The sequence below is a fragment of the Leptodactylus fuscus genome, chromosome 11 (assembly GCF_031893055.1).
Source record: "Leptodactylus fuscus isolate aLepFus1 chromosome 11, aLepFus1.hap2, whole genome shotgun sequence".
In the NCBI taxonomy this organism is placed as follows: Eukaryota; Metazoa; Chordata; class Amphibia; order Anura; family Leptodactylidae; genus Leptodactylus; species Leptodactylus fuscus.
The window spans coordinates 69,651,656-69,676,402 of record NC_134275.1 but is presented as its reverse complement, the minus strand read 5'-3'; the positions used below and the strand labels follow the sequence as shown (position 1 = coordinate 69,676,402).

At 39.7% G+C, this 24,747-nt stretch overlaps 1 protein-coding gene across 2 annotated transcripts in view; it reads left to right on the top strand.

Annotated features, from left to right (window-relative positions):
* The window catches only part of AFF2 (ALF transcription elongation factor 2), a 446,266-nt gene that overhangs the window by 69,098 nt on the left and 352,421 nt on the right, over positions 1-24,747 (top strand). The gene's annotated exons all lie outside the window — the stretch shown is intronic.

Genomic DNA, 24,747 nt, shown 5'->3' with positions numbered 1-24,747 from the left:
GCACTGCTCCACCGGCCTCCCCTCACACTCAGGCAGAGAGCAGGTCCTCTCCCTGCCTGCTCTCTGCCTGCTAATGCCGCCCTGTCCGCTCCGCCCCGCCCCCTTCATATATATGGCACACTTCCTGTTTACGGCTACTATAACCTTTTTGAAGGCTAACAAAACTGGACAAAATAATGTTAGGCTATTCTGTCTGGCACAATGCCAGTTTCTTTATGCTGCACCCATCCATAATTTACACACGATTGTCCCACACACTATAATATCTCCTTAGTTCCCCCATCTATATCCTATACACCCTGTTTACAGGCAGCACACCTTATTTTTACATTTAAAAAACCTGGACAAAACCATTCGCTATTTTGTCCAATAAATTGTCAAGTCCCAGTGTTGCTCATTATTCTATGCAACGATATAATGCCCCCTTAGTTGGCCTTATACAGTATAATGTCCTCTTAATGTGTCCTCTAAGAAATAGTGACCCCCTTATTGCCTCTGTTCAGTATTGGTGCCCCCTTAATGCCTAAGATCAGTAACTATTCCCCTCTTACGGTAAGTTCACACAGGGTTTTTTGGAACGGAACCTGAGGCGGAGGCCGCGTCAGGTTCCGATCCAAAAGCCGGGTAGTCGCTACTGAAAGCCGGTGCACTGCATCGGCATCCAGCCACGCACTCCGCTCCGGATTAGGCCCAATGAATGGGCCTAGTCCAGAGGAGGGTGTGTCTTCAGGCCAAATCACGAGGCGAAACAGAAGAATGAGCACCTCGCTGCCTCTTCCGGGAGCGGGCACAAGCAACGAATGAAGTCAATGGAAGCCGTTTTGCGAATGTGTTCACATAAAGTAATGCAAACTTGGCGTTACTCTGATAGCATCTTGTATTATTACATAGTGGTTTTACAAGAGACTACAGGTAATTGTGCATAGAGAAGGGTGTCCGATTTCTGATTATTTGTCGCTCCCAATTACATTGGATAACCATTTTTAGCTCTGCCACATCTATCTGGGAATACATGCTACATCCTACACATGAGTGAGTGAATGTGACTGGGTAAGGCGAGGTTCCCTTTAAGCAAGTGAATATTGTAAAGCACTGGGTGATAGACTATACCACGTATTAATATCAGAATGCGTTCGTTCTCAGTGACTCTATCCGGATCTCATTTCCTAGTTATTTCTTTGTGGAAGGAAATCAGTATCCCTCACCATGCTTGTAATTTTTCTACTGTCTCAACAAAGTCTCTGTTGATTTGCTTTATGATTGATACCGCATTTTATTTGTCAGTGCAGAAAACATTTTGTGATTGAAGTGCAGACTGATGATGTATTTACTGGCCCCTAAAAGTGTTATAGGAGAAAATAAATTAATAAAACATTACTAGTGCCGCGCTGTCCTCCAGCTTGAGCTTTCCCATCTATCTGCCAAGCTGGAAAGCAAACATACAGTAAACATATCCCTCTTCTCCTTATTACTGCAGGCTTTCTCGTTCTTGTAATTAGATCTTTTCTTCATGGTGCCGCTGCTGTACTGGTATTATACTGGTGCTATACTGGTGCTATACTGGTGGCGTTAATTATTCTTGACATAATTGTGGCCAGTGATAATATAATATTACAAATCATAAAGATGCTAAGAATTTTTATTCTTAAAGTGCTAATACCTTAGAGGACACAACCACATACATACATAAGAAAGTAGAACTCTGCACCTCGCTACACGGTATCGGGGCTAGACAGAGGAGGCAGCTGCCTAAGGCACCACTAAGAGGGGGCAATTCATTTATGTATTGATAATAAACTGAATGAAAGGTCTATATTTAGGATAGGGTATCAATATTAGATCAGTGGTGGTCCAACTCTTAGCACCCCCATAATCAACTGATTAGTACCCGCTGCAGCCTTTTCATTGTTTACATCAGGTTGGACATGGTTCTTGCTCAGAATTCTGTACTTTCAGTAGAATCTGTTCTGGATATTGCAATATTTTTCCATTACCTTAGATAGGACAATTGTAACATCTCTGCCTGTTCAGGCCTCAGTGCTGCCCTCCACTCACGTGCTGCGCCACTGGAGGCATGTTAAGTTATTATTCCTTGCTTTAGGTTCTTCTTGTATTGTCTAAACACTGTCTTATTCCCTCGCCTTTGTAATTGATTTTCCACCACACCCATCTCCTTGGTTTCTCTCTGCTCTTCTAATAGTTAATCTTAACCTTACCTGTGTGACTGACAGCCTATCTGCCTATCAAGTCTAGGGCAGGTTCTGGACTTCCTATAAATAGGTCATCAGCCCACAAAGGTCTGTGGGCTATTGTGACTTGTCATTTCTAAGCTTTCTATTTGCCCTTATTGTATTGTACTTACTGACTTCTGCGCTTTGGATTTTCTTGTGACTACTCTTTTAGATTGTGTTTTGGTACTGCTTTGTCTCTCTGGCTTTGACCCTTGGCTTGCTGACTCCTCTTCTGTGTCGTTTTGTCTTCTCTGCTTACACTTATTTAGAGAAGGTACTATCGCCAAGTTGTCCCTGTCATTAGGGCAGTTGTGGCAGTTGGGGCTGGGTGGGGTATAACGCACTATGTCTGTCTTTCCCTTCCTTCTCTGGTTTGAACAGCAGCACTGTGGAGTTGCTCAATTATCAATTCCCTCATAACAAGGATGCAATAACCAAAAGAGCCTTTATGAAGCCACACCTTTAAAAATAAAATAAATAAGACAAAGAAATAAGGTAAAAAAATAACACCCCTATCATGACAAGTACTCATATGGATGGGTGTACAATATTTGTTTTTTCATAAATCCATAGTACAGATGAATAACTGTTGTAATATACTTCACTAAAAAAAGTTCCTGGTTCACTTGTTTGCCTCTCTTTACTGATTAGATCTGTACAATAGATGTCTATGGAGAGAGAAGGGGAGAGGTCCTCAAAGCAGAGAGACATCTGCACTATAGAGAGACAGTTTTCTTTTACAACACAGTAAGAAATTACTATCCAGCTTTCTCCTGAAAGAAATGATTCATTTAATGCTGTTGTCAGCAGTCTCACCTGTCCATAGACTTCATTGTAAACGGACACTACTTGTGTACAGAGTACAGACAAAAATCACAGACGTTAGGACTAGAGATGAGCGAACACTAAAGTGTCCGAGGTTCGAAATCCGATTCGAACAGCCGCACACTGTTCGACTGCTCGAACGGATTTCGAACCCCATTATAGTCTATGGGGGAAAATGCTCGTTTCAGGGGTAGGCAACATTTGATAAAATCATACTTACCAAGTCCACGAGTGACGGTCGGGCTGGATTCTGCTTGAAGTCTTCTCCCGGCGCAGCATCCCCGCGTCCTCTTCTGGGTGGAATTCACTCTGCCTAGGCATCCGGTGTGTGTATTCCCGCACATGCGCAGTCGGCTCTGCCTAGGCCGGATGCCTAGGCAGAGTGAATTCCACTCAGAAAGAAGACGCGGGGACGCAGCGCGGAGAAGACTTCGGAAAGATAAGAGAAGAACCAGCGTTGATTGGCAGAATGTATAGCATTCTGCCAATCAACGCTGGTTCTGCATCGAACATTAAACTTCGAACAGCTAGTAGTGTTCGATCGAGTACGAGTATCTCGAATACCGTAGTATTCGATCGAACACCTACTCGATCGAACACTACTTGCTCATCTCTAGTAAGGACAAGAGTAATACTTAGACATGGACTTTTCTTTATTGAAGTTTGTTACAAAGATTGTTCCCTTCTTCGCCTATATAAATTTATGCAACAATACATAAAAGTCTACTTTCACTTTAAACTGTAATGTACTTGTATCTTTACTTTTGATCTGCTGCCTAACTATCTTATAAATATGTGACCTATGATCTATCAATCGACTAATTTAATTTTGGATTCTTTCTATAGTTCTACATGGAAGAGGTGTTAAAAAATCGTGAACTATAATTTGTGACCCATCAGGATTTGTACTGTTTTCTGATGAACAGGGAAGCAGCGATTCTCATAGAGTACATGTCATGTTATGAATGATGTTCTGCTAAAATATGGAGCTTGGCATCCAAATTTTATCGTTTAAGTTTTAGTCACCTTGTAACTATAAATTATGGTATGTCTTGGATCTATAAATTCCCACCGGGTACTCCTATCTTGAAGTGGACTTGTCATAATGAATTAGCACTTACTATTTCAAAAAGTGCATAGCGTCTACTAAATCTGCGCATGATGTTCAGTTATCGTCTTCAATTATTTAACCTTCTAACCTATCGCCTCTCTGTTTTAAGTTTTTTGTCTTTTAAGTTGAAAAAGTTGTACTTGAAAAGGTTCTCTTACTAGACACATTGGGGAGATGTATGCCGATCAGCAGAGGGTACGCCTGATTTGTGAGTCGCAACCACCAATGAACCGTCCACCTGCACTGAAATCTATGCCAGCTCACAACTGGTATAGATTCAAGGCATAATTTATACTCTGCCTTTTTTTTGGAAAGAGGCAAGGGCAGTGTACAGAAACCACTTGTGACGAAAAAAATATGCCTTTAAATTCAAACCCTCCCAAAAACCCCAATCTGTAGGGGTCTGAACGCCCTGACCCTCGTCAGTCACGAGAATGAAAAGGCAGTGGCACTCAAAGGACTATATTTCTTCAGTTTCTTTTAGCTCTGCCCAACTTTTTTAGGTGGGAACATTGTTTGCCCGTTATAGATGACCATGTGGCTTCAAAAAAAAAAAAAAAAAGCCAGGCTTGACTGACAGAATCATGCACAGTTGGTACTAGATTTACTGCCTTAAAAAAAAGTCTTAGTGCTATTAATGGGTTAATAAATACACCCACATACCTTTAGCAGTGTTTTGAGTGATTTCTGGGTTTCTATGGGATTTAGTATCTTCTGCATTTGTTTACATAGTGCAACTTCTTGCTGCCTTAGCTAATACAATGCATTCTGGTAGTTGTAGGCTCTCATACTATCTCCCTCTCACCCCCTCCCTCTCTAACACCCTCTCCCTATCTCCCTAGCTAGTACGCCCACTGCTAGCCCTTCCCAACTCACTCAGCCTACCCCCATACCCTATTATACTTTACCTGTCTTCCTCTGGTCCAGGCTTCCTTCTGTGGGGAATGGCTCTTTCTCTTTTGTGATTACCAATGTGCAGCAGTCTCCGCACTGTGCTGTAGCCGTCACTACGTCTCTATTGTGCAGGCTCCCATGCTTTTGCAATAGAGAAGGAAGGTCGGCTTCAGTGCAAAGCCAGGACTCCGGTTCTTTTGCGTTCGTGCAGGCTGACTTAAAAGAAGGAGGAGTAGTTGCTCCCCAGAGAAGGAAGCCTTGACAGCATGAAGATAGGTAAGTATGATGGAGTGAATGGGGGGGAGAGAGGAGTAGCAATGTTCCATTTCTGGAAATGGGGAAACAGACTATCACCGGATAATCAGAAAAGGTCCCTGGGTCGGTCACATGATAGGATATGGGGAAATATACATTTATGTCATTTAGAAAGTAGGCGGGGAGGGGGTTAAATTAGTGTAGGGATTTTTATTTATCCTGGACAACCCCTTTAAGTATAGGTCATAACTCAATACTTTTATTCTCAATGGAGAAAGCTGCCATCAGAGGTGTCTGGCGCTGGCCTAATCCCCTCTTCCATAGTCTCTAATTGTATAGAATTTGTTGGGGCAATCCTGGCAAACTTGGGTTTATCCCATTCAAAAAAGGGCTGTGGCTTATAAATCCCACTCTAAAGTGGAATGTCCCACTTGGTACAGGGGCAGATCTGTACAGTATTTGCCCTGACATAGTTATATATGCTCCTACAATGAGCTACTGTATAATTTATATGCACTTGTACTATGAAACCTCAAACCATCTGATTCCCAGTAAAGAATTTATATTATAAAGATTTGTCCAAGAAGATTTTTTGTCATTGTAAATATTCTAATGTATTCAATGTTAATATTAGAGTGGCGGAGAAAGCGGTGTCGAAAAATGTGATGGGAATTATTGTAACTCCATTCGTTTGCCTGGAGATGACCTGAGGAGGACATCAATGGATGTTGAGATCCTCGGAGACAAATGTTCCTGCATTTAATGTTAGCAAGGAAAAAAATGTTCTGCTAAATATTGGAGACATAACACTTATATGAAGATTGAGGCTTGTACATGCACAAGGTGTAATATAATGCTACAAGTTCTGCCCTTACAACAGAGTGTTTAGGTTGAAGGACTCGAAAGCCATGATTCCTTCATTGTGACACCAACTTGGTAAATCCAGCCTGAACAGTATCTTTAACATTATCTTTACATGCAGATGCCAAATGTTAAACGCCTCAGGCTTCCAAACTGTCAGCAGCTAATAAATGGGTTGATGACATTTCAGGATTATTTTTCAGGAAACCATTATAGCATAAAATCCCAGTTCTGGCCATCCACTCACTTAGATATGCTGAGAACAGACTGGATTGCTCACTTAGTGATTCATCGCGAGTCTTCTCTTAGAGATTGAAATACTAACATTTCTACATCTTCCAGTAGTGTGGGCGACAGCACTGTTAAATTGATGTATACTTAGGAAAGACTGTTCTCCGTGACCCCTTTATTGTTTACACCCCTCCAATCAGACTGACCCTATTGTTACAGTCGCAGCGCAGTATATTTTGCAGTGGCTATGCCCAGTACTGCAGCTAAGTTGGCATAATGGGAAGGTGACTTGAAGGTGGACTACCATGAAATCTGCTATTAATGACATACGATAGTATACTATTAAAACCCCCTGTAATTATACCATCTATAGGATACTATTTATTTCCTTCGATGGTACCATTTTGCTATGTTCACCTCAACATCAAGGCTTGTGTTTCTGATGTTCTTAATGTGTGAAAGGGGAGTAATCCACTGCTAGATACCTCTTGCTGCATCTTTTCTACCTTGAGTACAAATGGTTCAGGCATGTTTATATTCAATAGGCCTGATCCTTCTTGCACTGTCATCTGACTTTGGGGGAGTGCCATATATATTAGATGGCTGACCAGTCCTGCCAAATCTGCATATTCAGCTGATAATCATGTAGGGTGTATGGTGATATGAGAGAGTTTTCCAGACAGGAATGAGTTAATAAGTACACCAATATACCTTTAGCAGAGTTTGGAGTGATTTCTGGGTATCTCTGGTTGCTGCTGCATCCTCTGCCTTTGTTTACTCGGTGTAGCTTCCTGTTGTGCAGCTTCCTGTGTAGCTGCTACACTAGTTCCCTCTCATTCAGCCCCCATCCTCTCTAACTCTGTTACAAAACCCTCCCTGTATCACCTAACCCTTCCCATCCTCCCCTGTCTCTCTTTAGCCTATCGATCCCACCCATTACTAGCACCTCTCGCCCTCCCCCCTGTCTCCCTAGCTAATCTATTCCACCCACTGCTTGAAGACAGGGAGGAGCCGTCCTTCGACACAGCAAGGCTTGGGAAGTATTGATGGGGATAGGGGAGGGGGAAGAGTAATGCTGACATTCCATTTTGAAAGTGGTGAAACACAACGTCACTGGATTATCAGAAAGTGTTCCTGGAGTGGTCAGGGATATGGGTAATTATAGATTTCATTTTTTAATTGAAGTAAATTAGAAGTTAGTTGTAGGGAGGGAGTTTTGTTTAGGGGATAATTTTCAGTTTATCCTGGACACCCCCTTTAAGTTATTAGACATCTCTGGTAACGGCTTATCTTCATTAAGAATAAAAGTGCCCAACCCTTCTTCCTCCACGATCTGTCATCAATGGGCAGTTCAGATACCACCATACACCATACAGGTTCAGCTGACATTAACCTAAATGTACATGATCACATTAAAAAACGAGAAAGATTTGGGTGTTCATGGAAACTTTTGGGTGCTCTGGAGCCCTTGAAAAATTGGGGCTGTTATCCATACCAACAGATTATATTTTCTAGTAGAGTTAGAGAACATTATGGGCAGGTCATTGGTTATTGATCTACTAATGTATTCATGGATGGGAAACCATTTACCCCTTGCTATTAGGCATCTATGAGCAGATGCCTCCTACACTGCATTGACATTGATTTAATTAGAATTGATTTAATGATTTATGCAAATTTCCATGTAAAAGATCAGTGCAAGATAAGATGTAATACAAGGTTGGTTGCTGCAAATGTTGCATATAACGAATACGTCTCTCTTGAGTATGATATCGTTACCATCAGGATTATTTTTGCAGTTCAATACATAGCAGAAAATAACAAGCTCTATTATATTAGCTCAAGTTAATTTTTAATGACAAGTTCATGTTAAGGACAATACACTATGAATGAGCGGAGAAAGGAGCAGGGTAGTCCAAACAGTCAGGTAGCTGAGGATCGTGATCTTTTATCTAGAATGGTGGAAAGAACATTTCTAGAGTGTTTGATGCCGTTTTATAGAATTAAAGGAGACATAGGGAAAGAGTGATTGAACTATACAAAGCTGTGTAACTACTGATAGATAAGAGCGTTACACGATTTCCGTCACTCCATGTTATGACTTTTGAACTTCTCAAGCTGACTTTTACTTTCTCGATGGAAGTCATTGTAGTTGTCATGATACTTTCACACTGCTTCATTCCTCTATTAGTTTTAAATGATTTCTGAAAGAGTCCCATACATTGGGGATGAATTATGAGTAAAAATGTACTAGAATTTTGGAAAAAATTGTGTGATTAAAAATTAGTGTACATTTTTTACACCTCATTTTTAGGTGCTTTGTACACTTTGACAGTTTCTGCTCCTTGATCATTAAGTGGGTGTGTCTTATTTAAAAGGGTGGGGCTTATCAGACAAGGAGATGAGTCTCAGGATGGTGCACGATACACCAAAAAAATGAACCACATTTTTTGTTGTTGGAAACTAAGCCACTTAATACGTGGGTCATGTGTTAATACCACCTGTCACTGTGGTGGCCATTGGTGGGCAGTCATTTCAACACACATCATTGGAGCAAGAAAATAGAAAACTCTGAGATGCCAGGGAAGTATTGGTGATGGATCTACAGAGAGGTGGTAATATATTACCCCTTTTGTTGTTTTAATCTATTTTAAGCTTCTTCTACTTTTTTTAAAAAATTCATGGGTTTGGACAACCCCACCAGAACCCAGAATACCAACTCAACCTAGCAGATAAGTTAGGCCCACCTAAACATATTTGCCCTTTTAGAAATTGTTGCTGAGATATCTCTAATTCTGTCAATATACAAATGAGCTCTTTGGAGCAACAAGGGTATTGCCATTGCTCCAAAGAGCTCATTTACATCTTAACAATGACGACAGTATCTCGAGAACAAAGGCAGTGAATCACAATGAGAAAACCAAATGAGAAACACTATTTGATTTACGTGACTTATCCTATCACGGCTGGGTTGATATTCTGGTTCTGGTGACAAATTCCCTTTAAATTCTTCGATGATCTAGAAATCTTACCAAATTCTAAAATAACATAGGCTGCAACAATAAGTGAATTATCTAAACCCTTTAAGACTGGTTTATGGACCACCGTGGTTGTGTGGCCTGGTGCAAGATCGGGTATATAAAAGCATCAAGTATTATTATGTTAGGTCCAGTTTCTATCGTAAAACTATTAAGATGTAAATAATAAATTCATCTTCTTAATTGGTCTTCCATTTGTAATTAATTAGCCAAGTAGATAATCTAACATATGTAACTTTCAGCCCATTCATCTGGGAATATGACTTTGATCAGATTTTTCTTCTTCACCCGTCGGCACCGGTGGGGGTTAATTGTAGGACTCTTGGTACAGTAAAGCTTTGAGCCTTCTCTTTATTTCATTGGTGACCCACTTTTAATTACTTTAATTATTATTAATAAATTAATTGCTACTAAAAAGGGTCTCATAAACTAATAGCATGTAACTTTTGATAGTCCATGCTGCATAAGACACATATGGTGCTCTCGGCCTCGCTTTCTTGGCAAGCCATCTGTTGTGTTCTCATATTAAAGGGACCACCGAATCCCTCTTTGTTACTTTGTTTTACAGAAAAAAACCTAAAAGTAAAAGCGATTTAGTTTTTTGTCATTAAAACAAGATACTGAATGGTTATGGTGGATTTAGAGCGATTTGCCTCTTCTATGCCTATTTGACGGTTTGGTCTAAATCTGTCTCCTACCATGAATGATCATATGAATACTGCCGTGTGTGAACTGGAGAATCGCCCAAATTATGGTTATCTTACTATGAGTGTTTTTCATTATAGATGACTACGAAAAGAGATGCAGCTGGGAGATTTGGAGACTCCGCACATCTATCGTTTTAATACTTTGTAGATTGTATTCTTTCATTCTGGCTACAATTGTTGGTATTAGAAGCTGTAGGAGGTCTATCACACATCTTTAGATCTGGCCTCAGTTAGTGCTCAGGGGAGAGTAGGAAAACTGTTGTATCTCTTGTTGAGAAAGGAAGTGAAACCATGGATCTCTGCCACCTATCTTCATGGAGAATGGCCAATTGAGAACGGCAGGGAAGAAGGAAAATGCTTGACACATACCTGGCTCAGCAGGATTTACTCCAGAATGACAAGGCAATCATCTTGACAGACTCTGAGGTCTTAGTTTTTCTACAAACTAGATACAGAATTTATATATTTAGACCTTAAAATGTTTTAGCTTTGATATATATATATATATATATATATATATATATATATATATATATATATATATATAGTATATATTTATTTAGAAAAAAAAATCTAGGACAAAAATTAACATGAAGTTACCTATGACCTATGAGTCTGGGTGTTTGTAAGAATTTTTTTTTTTTTTTTTAATCAATGTCTGTTTTCCAATTTTGCCATTTTACAACATTTGACAAAGAACAGAGCAACATTTAGAGTACATCTAAAGTTAGAGCTAGTTTTAGAATCATAGGGTGACAGGTGTCAAAAAACAGATCAACCAAAACCTGTCAGAAGACAAGTATGATCAGATAGCGTTGGAAGACCTGTTAATCAGTTTATCATGCCTGCACTCCACCTATTAGTTGTGGTCCACTAATTATACTGTATTTTAGTTTTCCCGCCACATCGTGATGGCGGGTCCTTCATTGGCGCCAACAGAGAGAGATCGGTAAATTGACAATCGCAAGGAGGGTTGAATTTTTACCTTGACATAAAGTAGGGCAATCCACCCATTAAAATCTAGTATTCCGTATTGTAAATTAGTTTTCCTAAATGGAATTCTGCATCAATGATGGCCAAAGCAAATACAACATAAGGCATATAATAACCTTATCATGGTTTATAATGCACGCTCCGTTTGCTCCATTGCATATCATAAAACAAGTAGTAATTGCTAAAGGAGTTGAGGGGTTTTAAAAAGTAGTTTAAGGGACTCTTCTTGGCACGTCCATGCAGCAGAGAGAAAGCTGCTTGATTTTAATAGAAATTGTGTAATGCTTAATTTCCCCTGTCATGGCACTTCAAGGAAATTGAAAACTTTTCACCATTTATCTCAAGGCTACGTCAGATTGTTTAGTCACATCTCCTACTTTTTTTTTTTTTTTTTTAAACAACGAACCTTTATTGGAATTACCCTTTAAATCTGTGATTTTTTTTTTTTTTTTTTAAATCAAGCTGTACATATCAGACAAAACTGTTGCTTTTTTTTGGAAATCTCAGCATGTCAATTATACCTACGGAAGTGCTGGTGGTTTCCCTATAGGTATAATAGAGGCAGAAAGTCCGCAGAGGAAAACACTGCTTTTGATGAGGCCTTCTACATAGGGCCTTTGGTGCGGGATGTGGATGTTGGATCCTTTTGTCTGTCAGCTGATCTGGTTGCCTGGCCTGGGGAAGGATGGGGCAGGAAGTGGCTGTGCTCTGGTGCCCAGAGGCAGCCAGATCAGCCAAATGGCGCAGGGTCTGAGTGTTGGATCACCACTGATCAGATAGTGATGGTCTATTCTGTGGATGTCACTGTTGGGGCTGGAAAACTCCTTAGGCCGGTGATCCTCGTGGCATAAACTCCACAGTTGGCCGCCACAGGAAAACCCCCCCAAAACACAGCAATGTATAGTCACTGTATAGTGGATGGGAGTCTAACAATCCCAATGTAAAAATATGTGCTTCGGACATGCTGCGATTTTCAAAACCATTGAGGTTTGGAAATGAAAGGATATTAAGTATGCCTATGGAAATGCCAGCGGTTTCCCTATAGGTAAAATTGAAAAGCATTGCGGGAAAATCCACTGCAATTTTTCCCGCAGCGCTTTTTTGCTGTGGCCCACCTTAGCCTAATGAAATTTTTATAGCCGGCTTAAGTGACTAAATACCTAAAGCCATTTTTTTAACCATTGCTTTGCTACCTTCAAAAATTTCATCGGTTTGTTAAAAATTTATAACTGACAAAAATACATACTACGTTATAGCATAGGTATCATCCTAATAGGCTAAGGAAATACTCGATACATGATATTCCACCTTTTTTTTGTAGTTCTGAAAATTAGTTCTACATGGAGAATATATTGCGCCATATAGAAGATTATTTTTTTTTATTATACAAAAGATATTAATTTATTATTATTATTATTATTATTATTATTATTATTATTATTATTATTATTATTATTATTATTATTATTATTATTATTATTATTTTATTTTTTATTTATTTAAATTTAAATAATGTATCCTTATGTGATAAGTATTACAATTCTAGTTCCAGATATGAAATCTGTTTAGATAAATAGCCAGAAATGAAGTAATTTTTCATCGGCTCTGTCCTAGTACTGCGGAGGGTTAAGTAAATCTATGGATACTGTTGCTACTTGGCCATGTTCTGTCACTGATGTACAGTCTGACAGTGTTAATTATGAGACATTAAAATGCAGCAAAGAACAGATTGTACCTTTCTCACTCGAGAGCATATACAGCTCCAGCATGGGGGAATTTTTTTCATTAAAACACCTCCCGAAAGGGCTGTTGCGCACAGCTCTCTGAATATAATTTATAAACTCGCGGGGACCCTGCAGGAATCAAGGGAGATAGAATTCAGTTGAGATTGACTGTGTTACTTTCACTGCCTGGGTAAAATGATGTCGGCTGGTAGGAAATCACAGGGCTTGTGACATTTGGAAAGCCGGATTTATTAATTTGCATGTAGTCATGTTACGAGCTTTGAAATATGGGTTTAAATACATTATGTACAGATATTGCTCTGTCAGTGGCCTGTTTGTCATTTTATAATACATGGTGCTGTAAACATGTAGCATAGATTAAATATTGTAATTGTATTGCATTTTGCATTTTCCTGGAAGCAGCTGCAGGGCATACGGGACATTTCAGTCCCTGCTTGTGCTGCTTTGCATTACTTGGGTAGACTTTATATATTTTTTTTTTCGCCTTGAGACTGAACAAAGCCAAAACGCGTTGGGAATCGAATAGGTTAAAGTGATTAACTTAAATAATTGTTGAAATAAGGAGCAATGGATCCTGTCCGCGGAATTACCTGCTGCATTTTGCAGAAGAGAATATGCAGCGAGCGTCGTCTAGCTAATGGTGCTTGCAAAGAGTAAAATTAGCTTCCTCAATTGTCACTCTGTACATGGTACATTGAATTTGCAATAAAGTGTGCTTGCTCACCCATGGCACACCTTTTCACTGATGCTGACATCTGTTTTAACCTCTGTTACGTGGGCCCAATAGCTCACTTCCACATCGCTCCATAGCAAATGTCATTGATTGTTGCTTTCCCTGACAGTTTGATTAAAAGGAAATGTGCATTATTGTAAGTAGTGTTTATGTTATGCTCCACAGTCAGCGCCAACATAATACATTGCTTCCATGGATTTATATTAGGAGGCATGCTATTTCACATTGTTCAGCTAGGTAAAATAATATTGGGGCACATTAGTGATTGCATTTGTGTCATTTATGCTCTATTTCCAGTATTTTTTTTTTTTTTACTTTAGCATTTTTATTTCTATTATTATTATTATTATTATTATTATTATTATTATTATTATTATTATTATTATTATTATTATTATTTTATTTATTATTATTATTTTATTTATTATTAATAATAATTTTAATTATTATTATATATTTATTTATTTTTAATTATTATAAATTTAGACTATTTTCATATAGCAGTGCTAAAAAAAAGGCCCTAAAAATTTTAATTTTTTCTTCAAAGCTGTTTGGCGAATCCATTTTCACTAACAAGCAAAATCAAAGACCGTTCCATAGTGAACCTGTGCCAAATGCACCATACGCCGTGCACCAAAATAATATAATACACTGCAAAAAAAAAAGCCTTAAAAAAAATCAGAATCATACCTTAAAAAACTCTGATGATGCATGTGCCCCATTCTGTGATTAGTAATTATATATATATATATATATAGTAATATAGCGCCACCTTATGGCTTTATTATCAATAAAAAAAAAAAATACTCTTTTTTTTAAGTCACTTTTTTACTAGGAGCATTTGGTTTCACATATAGCATTTTTAGGAAAAAACATACGGTAGTTCCCTGCCCTTCACCCTGTTGCAGCCTGATGTAAAGCAATAGAGAATTGTAAGATACGCTACAAACTTGGCCCAGATTCACTAAAATTTACACACAGTCTGAAAATGCGCCAAATTTATTATAGAGGATGATGCCGGATGATAAATCTTTAGATTCTCCAGTCTACTTTTTACCACCCATCTGTTGGTTTAGTTTACACCAAACATTCTATCTACAGGTGCCAAAAATGTGTCCTCATAACACTTGAGACCAACTCTAAATTAGTCTAATTTGCACCACTTTTTTTTTTTTTTTTTACATAATAGTTGTGGATTTCACCATAATAAGTGTCATATAAGGGTATGTTCATGTGGAGTTTTTTGGAGCGGGAGAATCCTCAAAAACCGGCTCCCATTGGCTTCAATGGGAGCTGCCTGGTTCTTTTTTCTGCTAGCTTGTAGCAGAAAAAAGAAGCGAGCTGCCATATCTTGCCGTGGATTCCGTGGCTGACTCAACCGCGGCAGGAGGCTCCCTCCCCATTAGGCCCATTCTTCGGGCCTAACCCGGAGAGAAATTCCGGCATCCTGTCGCTGCTAGCCACGCGGAATGCAAATTCCACCATGTGAACATACCCTGAGATAAATATAATCTGGACACTTCTATATTCTGGAAATGGGAAATGTTGAGGATGTTGGAAAAACTCATTCTTTATGGCCGATCTGAGTAAGACTAGGTTCACATCTGTATGGGAGAAAAGTCCCACATGGACTTAGTCTGTGTCTACAATGGAATGCACCAACATTTTGTGGTAAACAATGCCTCAAAAGTTGTATGCTTAGTATAGTAAATATGGGCCAATTTTTTATTATTTTTTTTTCAATTTTTGTTCATTTTTAGTGGTTTTTGTGTGTGTGTGTGTGTGTTGGAGAATGGGGGGACCATGGCTTTTTTTTTTTTTTTTTTGCTCTAGCTCTTCTTTTTCTATTCGAACGCTTTTTCAGTGCATTTCTGTCTGTTAAAAAATAGAAAAAATATGTGAACAAAAAAATGCTTGTAAAAATGCAGGAATATTTATGGATTTTTTAAAAAAAACAAAAAAAAACAAGACCTAATAAAACACAGCACAAAGTGTGGGAAAAGGAGGTCTGAAGGCAACTGGGTCATGATGTGATGGGTTACAAAGAGTGCAAGGACGAAAGGTAATGGATATAGATATATAGTAGGTACAATAAAAAGATGCCATTGAAGTGACGCCTGCAAGAATAGCAGAGGTGAAAAAATAAAAGCGTGAATGAATGGGACACTGACTATAGGGTAATACAGATTAGTGCTTGGCAGTCTCCCTATTTTCAGGTGCTACATCCTGTAGTACTTCGATCTTATGGTGGCCATAACCATTCGATTCAGTTTGCCATCCGACTATCATAGTTCTGCCAATCATTTTACCGATGTTAGTTTGCAGACGTAAGGGGAAAATCTACAAGCCCGATCCTTTGTTCTCAAAGTCACCACTAGAGGTCTTTGGCGTCTGCCAATTTGCCTTTTCCTATGAATAACAAAGGCATGCTCAGCCAATCCAAGCATGCATGTCAATGGAAATATTATCAGGAATAACTTAATAAAGTGACAAAACCGATGATGGATGGGTGTTAGGACAAACCAGACCAGTAGGGGGACTCCTTTTTATGTGTTTTACGTTGCTTTACATCAGTAGATAGCATTTCTACTGGTGTTTGCTCACTTGTCTCTTCATGGAGCGATTGACCGCTGTGGTTGATGATAAAAGGAAAAATAAGAAAAGCAAAAATAAACTGCGACGGACATATATGTTCCTTTTAACAGCTGTAGTCTGTAATTTAGGGGCAATTTTGCCTTATGTTATTTATGCAAGCCATTTTGCACATAATGTATATACATTACATACATAGTTATCCGCTGTGTATTGTTACATACAGTACATGCATTTAATGTCTGATTATACTTGGCAGTGGTGATAATTCACTAGAACCAGGAAAGTAAGTGCAATTATACAGATAGAAAACCACAAGGCTAAATTGTGGGTTTCAGCAGAGAATACACTTAGTCTCAGTCACATATATGAGATGAAGTACAATGGAGCATATATATAAATGTATTTATAGCAGTAATTGTATTGAAGAGTATGGAGCCCGTGCTTGGTGTCATGTTTATCACACGGCCCGCCACTTTATATGTGTCTAATATACCAAATTGTCACAGCTTAGTGAATGCAGCATAGGCTTACGTTGTGCCATGTTGACCAGGGGGAAGCTACACTAAACCGCTTAGTGGTCCTATTGTTCTACAAAAATATACTTTTATTTTTTTAAGGGGTAACCCAACACCTAAAAAACGTGTAACACAAAACTCTTCAGATCCCAGAGTAGCATAGGTGAAGGCCCAGGGGAGGTGTAAAAAAATAATAAAAAAAACATTTATACTCCCCATCCCTCACCTCTTTGGAAACCTCCTTGTGGTATCCCTCACTCTCCTAGTGATGTCATAGGCCTGGTGTCATTGCTGAGACCTGTGATTGGACCACAGTGGTCACATGGGAACACCGAGCCCATGTTACCTAATCACAGGTCTCATCGGTGATCCCATGAAGTTACTGAGGGGATTAAGACTGAGGGGAGACCCCCCCCCCCAAAAAAAAAAAATAAAAAAAAAAATAAGGAAAAATGAGTATAACACCCCATGTTGTTTTGCAGACACTTCAAACCCATCCAAATATTTCAGGAAAATATGTGCATATATTAGCGTTATACACTTGACAAAGAGGCTGTTAAGCCTCGAAATGCACATATGATTTGTAGGGTTGAGTGATCGGGATCAGAAAAGATCGGATTCCGATCGGCGATCGAGTAAATTTCACGATTGCAATTGGAATTCAGATCCTGATCTTTTCTAGCGGTATCGGGGTTGGAGGTGATCTCAAGATCGGCTCAACCCTATCCATGTATATATCATGAATAGGGTTGAGCAATAGGGATCAGGAAAGATCAGATCCCAATCGGCGATTGAGCAAATTTTACAACTGGGATCAGCTGAAAAATGATCGGAAATAAGATTTTAAAATCGATCCTGAAATCCCAAGATCGGCTCAACCCTAATGTTTTGGCTTGAAATAAAAGAAGGAATTTTGTGCAGGGACTGGCATAGATTTCTGGTGAAACTAGTTTTCCATTGTGAGTTTCCTGGGATGTGTTATAGTTAATCTGGCGAGCCGAGGCATCCCACCTCCCCCCTTCCATTGACCTGCCTAAATTCTTGCCATTATTCCTCCACTTCGAATAATGAAATAAGGTGTGTTGAAAAAAGTCACAATTTTTGAAACCAAAAAATTCATGTGTTGAGAATTTTTATCGACCCCTTTATCTTTTCAATGAGGTTGTAATTGGTTGTAATTGTTCCCAGTATGGTTATAGAAAGAACCATTGATGGGTGAACCTTGTAAGAATGCAAAATTGTATCACTGAGCAGTGGAAAAACATTGCCTGGTCAAATGAATGCAACCACTTGCACCCTGCTGATGGGAGGGTCAGAATTTGGCACCAGAAGCATGAATATATCAACCCTCCTATCTGGTGTCAACAGTTCAGCCCGGTGGAGGTGGATTATTGGAATTTGATAGAACTCTTTCTTGGCACTCTCTGCGTCTTCTGATCCTGGTGAATTACACCTGTGTACTACACAATAAGTTTCTGAAGTTCTGAGAGTCAGTCAGTCCAAAACGCCATTAGATGGATGTTTCTGGTTAATAACGCCATCTGGTCTGAAATTGTTTCTTAAGCCACAATTGTTTCTTACAGTCATTCTTTTAAAGCAATTTTTCTTTCATTTTTGATTGTGCAATAAAAGTTGCAAAGTGTTTTGGGAAATTGTGCATTTTTATGCCGTTTTATCAAGTTCTACAATTATCGTTATCAGTTCATTGCATTGTACATAATATGTTGTAGCGACAGGGCATATGTAAAGGGTTGGTTATATGGGTTACATGGTTAAAGATGTGCCGCCTTGCTATCCTGTGCTAGCCGTAGATCTCCTACAAGGTCCTGGAGCTCTGGCACTTTAATGGTCTATTCACACAGAAGAAAATGGTGAGGAATTTGGTGTGGAATTTCAGTGCTGAAAAAAAAAAGCCTTCTGCTAGCAGAAAAAGGAACCCATTGAAGTCAATAGGAGGCTTTTTTTTTTTTATTATTTTCAGCGCTGAAATTCCACACCAAATTCCTTCATGTCAATGGACCCTTAGGAGATCAGGAAGAGGATAGGAAGACTAGCAATGCTTGCAAAGTGCATTGTCTACCCCTACCTGATCTCCTACAAGTATTACTGCTTATTTTGATGAGACTCATGATGATGATAGTGCTCATCATAATGAAAGACCATTACAGCGTCATAATGAGAGAACCTATGTAAGGCTGGGTAGGGGGTAATTAGCAATAACAGCAGGTGGTAGAGTGTGTGGGGGGGATTTGGTAGCAGGCAAGGGGTAGTCAGGAGGCAACTTTTAACAAAATCTTGTTACGACGGTCTAGACAATACAATCATATATAGTAAATATACCAACATATTTTTATTTTAGAGAAATTTCATCAAGAATCCCAAAGAGTAGGAATATAGTCAAATAGTACTAGCATGAAAAGACTATATGTCGGTCACTCTATGCTGCTATATGTGCCTTGTTTTCATGTCCACATCTTCTTCTTAGTCATTGAGTTCTTTTAGTGGATTCTGTCAATTACATTAAGCACCTACATCACATTTGTTTGTTTTTTTTCACACCACAATGCCGGCACATTCCCTTTATTCTGCTCCTTCTGTTGCAGTACAGTCTCTCTGACTTGTTAGCTTGTATCCAGAGATAAGATTATCACATATGTGAACCTTCTTTGCCTTTCTGAGGACAAGTTAATACACAGGGCAACGATAAGTGAAAGACAAGACATAGATAAAATAGCTGCAATACACAGCAGAGGTTTTCAATCCCGGCGTAATGGTTCCAAAAAATTGTAATCGTATTTGTATTTTAAAAGTGAGATATTTGAGTCGGCTTTTCTTAGTCTACTCTTGGCAGGATATCATTCTCCAGGGCTCTACCTTGAGGTTCTCAGCGTTCAACACTTTCAAGGAATGGAACACACACTGTGAAATGTACAGTTCTTAACCCATACACGCGGGTCAGACGTACACAGGCGTATAGACATGACTTTACTGCATACTATAGCGGCTGCCAGCATAGCCTTCAGTAGTTAGTAAACGGATTAAAAGGCATAAAGAGTTAGCGCATAACTGATGCACGCCCTCACATCCGCACCCGTCTATTTTTCAGGAAAGTTGTGTGGACAGCAAAAGTAAACAAAAAAAAAATGTGCAAAAATGAGTTTGCAAAATGTACAATTTTAATCTCAAAATACTGTCAAGGGATTCTCCATTATTCAAGTTTTATTTGTTAACTTTAGGTGAGACAAATGGAACTCTGCTTGTACCCAAATTGTCATTTGTCTGAATTGGACAAATCTGGGGACCTCCTGCTGTCCTTCAACTACTGTGTGTGAGATTTTGTTAGCCTATTTGGTTACTTCTAGAGTTTCACCCACCCCGGAGACCCGCTGCTGCCAGAGACCTGCTGTAGGGGCCATTGGCAGACTATCAAGTAATTGTACGTCTAATCTGGCATGGGGCTGGTTTCATAAAAATTCATTCCTGGATCGTTGAATTTCTGGAACACTGAATTTTACTGTACATAACCAGTCACAGTCTGTTCTCTCTCTCACTTGCTATTATTTATCTATAAATTTTATAAAACCAGCAGAGGGACACTGTTATGGAGTGGTGTATGCCCCAAGATGGCAGATTTCTTCATTCTGACCCTGGTCACAGGATGGTCATGGTCATGGCTGTGTCTTTTCCTGACAATCTTTCCACCGGCCCGAAGTGGTGCATTGAAGGGGGAAGTGATATTGATGGTAATGATTTCCCTGAGGAACTCCCTTTTCTCCTGACTAGAGGATGATGTTATATTTGGGGAACTTAGCTTGTGGCACCTTTTAATGGTTACAACAGGCAACTCTCTTGGGCTACACAATCCAAGTCCCTTCTGGTCAACACTCTTGGTCTATGCAACCCAGTTTACTTGATAGTAGCCATGGTATTATGTCTCTTCCACCACTTTAAACCTGGCACAATATAATCAGGTAAGGTAATGTTCTCCTGGTGTTCTCCAAACCCAGACTTGTCCATCACAAGTTTCCCCTGCTCCCGAGTCTAGTAATGCCAATGTGCTTTACACTGCTCAATCTCACTCCTCACGTTGTGTTTGGTAAGATAAGCTCAGCACTGGTGACTTTTATGCCCTTGGTGACCGTGCTCTGTAACTGGGGCTGCCACTGTGTGGCTTGGTTGCTTTGATTCCTAAACACTTCCACTTTTCAATAATACCTCTTACAGTGATTGTGGAATATCTAGGAGGCAAGAAACCTTCCATGGCATCTTAGGCCTCGTTCACATCTACGTTGGTATTCCGTCCGGGGAAGTCCACATGAGGACCCCCCCGGATGGAATACCTATGCAACTGCAAGCAGTGTACCAGTGAAGCACACGGACCCCATAGACTATAATGGGGTCCGTGTGCTTGCCACCAGATCTCCACATAGAACATGCGGAGAGGAAAATAGTTCACAATCTACTTTCCTGTCTGCATGATTTGTGAAGGTAGTGCGCGGCAAGTACACGGGGTCCATGTGCCTTCACTGCACAATGCTTGCAATTGCGTTTGGTATTCTGTTCTGGGGGTCCTCATGCGGATTACCCCGGAGGGAATACGAACGCAGATGTGAACCAAGCATTATTGCAGTTTCATGCACTGGAATTTAGTGAGCCCTCACAATGATCTGTTCACAAATGTTTGTAGAGTCAGACTGCATGGCAAGGTGCTGGATTTTATACACCTATGGCAATAGGACTGATTAAAACATCTGCAAATGTCGCGTACATGGCTATTTCTGTTTGACACCTGCATTTGCTTCTGTAGCGTATTTTTTCATTTTGTTATCATTGGTTGATCTGTTTCTTATTCATACATGGCTTCAAGTGTCTTCTAAGTAGTTATGCACTTTGGAAGATAATGACTCTTAAATAATACACAAAATGCTCTTCGTTGGGCGCTTTACCAATAACAAGGGCAAAAAATAATTAAATACTAATTCTCTTTGCAGTGATGTCCTCATTACACAGTCTTCAATGACTGCATGTGACTTTGCATACTAAGCTCTAATGATAATTTCCCTGCAAAAAAAGAAGGATGGATAACATCTTGCATAGTTTCATTTAGTGTTGGCATATCGTAGCTTGTTATTTCAATAATATGCACATGTAGTAGTCTGGAGCTGAAACATTTTCATCTACAATGCAGATCATTTCCAACTTGTTACTGTCTGAAGAGAATGCTAACAGTTCTACGTTTGCTCATTAGCTCTGGGTAAGACGGAGTCCTGTGTCACAGCTGATAGAGCCCTTATGAGCTTTTTAGCCGAATGACTGATGCATCCCTCGTTATGTCAGATCTAAGGGCATTACTGGCATCTCCCTTTATTCGCTGTCTAACACCATCAATCGAGCAGCTGCCATGCACCCATGATCAGGCTGATTATTAAAATGTGCTCAGGAGCCTGCCGACACCAATTTTCTCTCATCTGAAGAGGCCAATATAAACTGGCTCAAGTCAAGTCGACTGCAATGTTCAAGGAATATTTACTATAGGGCACAGCAGGTGAGGTTAAAGAGTAAGTTTGATATCAGTCTGACATGAGGTGTCTACATCAAGTAGTCAGACAGTCTGTGGAGAAACCCAGTTGTTGTGTCGGCCAAACTCTTTGCGGAGTCAATCATGTTATTGTACGTTGTCTTTTTACTATGTGGTGCAGTACGTAATATGGAATGTTTTACTTAGACATAGACTTGGGGATAATGACTTCAAGTTTGTTTTTCTTAATATCTGATAAAAAGCCCTATGAACAAACTCTCATGTTTCGCTGGCCATCTCTTATGCTCAAGGAGGCTTTCCCCAACAGGGATCAGGCAAGTTGAATATTGGTACCAAGTCCTTTTATTCTCAAGGATGACAAGCTTCTATCCAAAGTGTCTCCTTACCATTCCCCATTGAGTATACATGCATGGAGGAACCTTTACTTTGATACACAAAGAATGCAGTTCCTTTATAAATTCACGCCACCGAAAGAAAAAAAAAAAAGACCCAAACCCAATAAGATCTGGACAATTTCCTTCCAAAGACCCTGAGTTGCCTCTATGGTACATTTAAGAGTCATACAGTACATATCCTGTATAGTAAGATCATGCCTCCGAAAAAGTAGTTGTTGCCTATCGTTCCCAAGGGAGTGTTAACATTCAACGTATCTGTTCCTACTTTTTGATTCTAGGAACGGTGGTCACAACTGTATCAGAACTGTCTTCCTAATTGCATCATGGAAGATAGACTTGCACATTCTCAGTCAGCGCCCTCTATTGGTGTGCATACTTGAGGCACTGACATCTTAATTACATCATGGAAGTCAGATTTGCATATTCTTCCCATGTTCCTTTGCACAGTCTTAATAAGACTCCACACACCTAAATGGTGGTCTCTCCCTATGGAGTGACAATATCCCCTCAACCCTGTCTAAGCCTCTCACCTCTGCCAGATCAGTCCTCTCTGCACCAAGCTGACGAGATGCAAATACATCGAAACAGCTGTCCTTGGCTGAGAAGACTGTATCTGGTATAATCCCAACATCATTGCAAATATAGGCCTCTGAGAAAGTTGGCATGATGTTAAAGGGAGCGCCCTCTATAGGTTTGTTTGACTGAGACTCTGTCTTCCTAATTACATCATGGAAGATGAACTTGCACATTCTCAGTCAGCGCCTTCTATTGGTGTGCATACTTGAGGCACTGACATGCTAATTACATCATGGAAGTCAGATTTGCATATTCTTCCCATGTTCCTTTGCACAGTGGAGCGCTCATGGCTTAATAAGACTCCACCAAACCTTAATGGTGGTTCTCTCCTTATGGAGTGACAATATCCCCTTTACTTTTTGATAGTCAGAGAACTTAATGAACATTTGACAATCATCCAGCCCCATTGGGTTTGTGTGTCATTAACATAGATGAGCCCCTTTTGTGATGGAACACCCCTGAGATAAGTGATCACTTTCTGATACAGTTGTGACCACCGTTCCTAGAATGAAGGTTGCAACACAATAAAAACACTACAGCCCCTGTAAATTGTTTCCCTGCACGGGGCTACCTGGCGTTGTGCAAAAGGTGATTTATTTGGCCAAGATGTATGAACTTCTTTCCACCACGTTCCAGGTCCATCACATTATTTATCACAAGCCTTTAGATATTATGTATTCTTTCAACCAGAGCGTGTTCTGAGCCAAACTATGGTACGTGTCGGAATAATTTTTCTGTTTATGTGCCAGCTTTTCCTTGTAGTCATTTAACTATCACTTTAACAATCCTAGAAGCCAGCACTGTTTGCCCGGATAAAGCTTTATTACTAATTGTTAGCACGGCAAGCATGGAGGGAAAATCTCAACAAGGCAGATGGAAAGATCTGCTTGAAGAGAGGATCAGAGAAGGCATTGCTATTCAGCTGGCCTAAATCCGTTAATCTGATGTTATTATTAGTGATAAGGCAAAGCAACCAAGATAAAATTGTTCTATGTGTAAATGTCATTTAAATAGGACTCTTAACTTTCCAGTCAAGTAGGCGAGCTTTATTCCAAATCAAGAGATCTTTATTTGTAAATTTACAAGGAGGCAAAGAATGAATTCAGCGCCCGACTCCCCCGTCTGTCAGTATTGTGGTATTGATTCAATTGTCAGCATTGTTTGCACCTCCGATATTAAGTGGCCAATCTTTTCATTGAGACATTATCCACAGCAAAGGGATTCTTTGGTCAGTTCATCTGTGTTATCTTGTCAAGTGACACAACCTGTTTCCTATTAAAATTAAAGGGGTTTTTGGTGAATATTTCTATGAAGCATTGATCAACACATTGGGCGAGATCTACTAATACTGTCTGAAGGTAAGGGTAAATCTAGAGTAGGTAGTATAACTTGTACCAGACTTATCATATTGGCTGTGTGGGGAAGGTAGCTCAGTAGAAGCAGTGGTGCAGACCCAACCAATCAGAGACAGGGACACACATCTTGCAGCAAAGTGGTTTATTT